The 2,275-nt window shown below is 44.0% G+C and overlaps 1 long non-coding RNA gene across 1 annotated transcript; it reads left to right on the top strand.

The window, feature by feature from the left end:
- Positions 1-241: 241 nt before the first annotated feature.
- Positions 242-1,773, top strand: LOC118479135. The gene is made up of 2 exons (XR_004859499.1): positions 242-394; positions 1,696-1,773. It is a non-coding gene; the product is annotated as an uncharacterized LOC118479135 (long non-coding RNA).
- The last annotated feature ends 502 nt before the right edge of the window (positions 1,774-2,275 follow it).

Raw genomic sequence — 2,275 nt, 5'->3', positions numbered from 1 at the left:
TCCCCCCCCCCCCCCCCCACCTTTTCAGGTTCACTTCATTTTGGCCTCCTCCCAAATTTCAAATGTTTGTTACACTGCCTCATTTCACCTCCTTCCTCCTCTTCCTTCCCCCCCCCCCCCCCCCAACCCTGAATCTTTCCTTTCGTCACCCACAATCTCTCTTCCCCTACCTAAATCCACACGCCCCTTTTTCTCCCTCCCTCCCTCATCTTTTCCCCCCCCGCCCCCCTTACAGGCCCACGAGGAGTCATGCCCATTCCGACAAATTGCGTGTGCCCAGTGTGCGCAGCCGGTGACAGATGGCCGCATGGCCGAGCACCGCGCCAACGAGTGCCCACAGAGGCTGGTGCTGTGTGAGCACTGCGGCATGGAGCTCATGTTTGCTAGATTACAGGTGTGGGCTGAATTTTGTTGTGGATGTCCTTGCCATCATCATCATTATCATCATCATCGTTTTCATCATCATTATTGTCATTGTAATTATTATCATCATTATCGGTATGATCATCATTTTTTAAATCATCACAATCGTCATGGTCACCACCATTTCAATAATCATCATAGTCAGCATCACCACTATCATTGTCGCCAATGTAACCACCACCATCACCATCATCATCATCATCATCATCATCATCATCATCATCATCATCATCATCATCATCATCATTTTCGTTGTCATATTATAGTTTTCATCAAATTTCTGTAACTTTGACTGAACAGTCAAAATTGTCCTACACAGCCACTCTTTATTGAGAAGAAAAGTGTTTGTCTTAGACAAGTGGATGTCTTGAACAGTGTCATTGTGATAGCAAACAAATTAAACAACTGAATGAGAAGAAGTGGGAAGTGGTCATTTGTACAGATGATCTTGGACAGGTGGCTGTTTGAGCAGGCTTGACTGTATTGATATCTGACAGGGAGAAATCAGAGGAAGTAGAGGAGTGACTCTTGCTATTTCTATTTTAGCCTCTCTGTGTATGCCTTTGACGAATTGTACAAAGTCACTCATGATCAAATCGAGTGAGTCTATCTCAGCTCTCCATTCCGAACTGACTTGACCTACTATGCATTTCCAGGGTCTCCCCTTCCTGGGGTGGCAAGTAGGTTGCAGTGAATTCATGCCCAAACAACACTTTTGACTTTTTATTGGGTGGGTGGGGGGGGGGGGGGGGGGGGGGTGTTAGCTAAAGAAGAATCTGATTTTTAGGGAAGATTTTAAGAAAAACTGTTTCTTAGGTCATGGTGGGGTTTCCGGGCCAGGGAAGGTCCATTGTGGGGTGGGCCTTTTCCCCGTTTTCCCGTTTCGCTAGATGGCGTATGGATTGAGGGTGTCTCTCATAGGTCCTTTTAAAATTTTTTTTCTTCCCCCCTCTCCACTATTTCTGCCTACGTGTCAGTCATTCTTATCCCCTGAATTAAGTGACCGCGTTATCACATTGATTTACTTCTCTTTGTTATAACTACTTTAAAAAGAGCTCAATTTTTTGGGTGCTCTGGTGTGGTTTACCCCTTCTTTTTTTATAAAACATTTTTCTCCTTATCTCTCCCTCTTTTTTTTTTTTTACTCTCCTGTAACACCTCTAATCTGTGGCTCTTATACGATCAGATTCTGTTGCAAAGTGCAGTAAACCCCTTACTAAAAAACAAAAAAAACAAAGAAAAATCATTCAACTTTTGTCTGCTTCTGCACAGCCTCATTTGGAAGTGTGTGAAAAGTTCCCCTTGGTTTGTGAGCGCTGTGGACAGGCAGACATCCTGAGAGAACAGGTGGGTATAGAGGCCTGAGAAGCTTTTTTTTGTGTCACGTCACAGCGTCAGGTTATGTAGTCATTACATCAGAGAGGAAAATTGAGCCCAGTTGAAGATTAAGTGTGGAGAAGGCGGTTGCAATGGATTGGACGTACCCTCAGGAAGACACTACTTCGTAAGAGAAAGTGTTAGATTGAAATCCACTGGGCAAGAGGTCAATGGAAAGCAGTGTTGTACCTGGAGAAGTGTCAACAGAGAATGGTGTATAGAGAAGTGGAAAGAAGTTGAATAATGTTTAGATAAGGGAAAGTGGAGAATGTTTATTCGTGGCCTATACTCTGATCCAGTGTGAGAAAGACATTCATGATAATGACTTGGGTGTCTGTGGTATAATGGTTAGACTCTTTGCCATTGTATGCTGAAGATATGGGTTTGATTTCCAAGTGGAGAAATTGTTGTAAAGAGTGCTTCCATCTGTCTGCTGGTGCATTGTTTCCCACTTAACGTAGGTGGACCTTGACTG

This window comes from Aplysia californica, unplaced genomic scaffold (genome assembly GCF_000002075.1).
Source record: "Aplysia californica isolate F4 #8 unplaced genomic scaffold, AplCal3.0 scaffold02816, whole genome shotgun sequence".
Taxonomy (NCBI): Eukaryota; Metazoa; Mollusca; class Gastropoda; order Aplysiida; family Aplysiidae; genus Aplysia; species Aplysia californica.
This window is presented reverse-complemented; position numbering and strand designations above follow the sequence as displayed.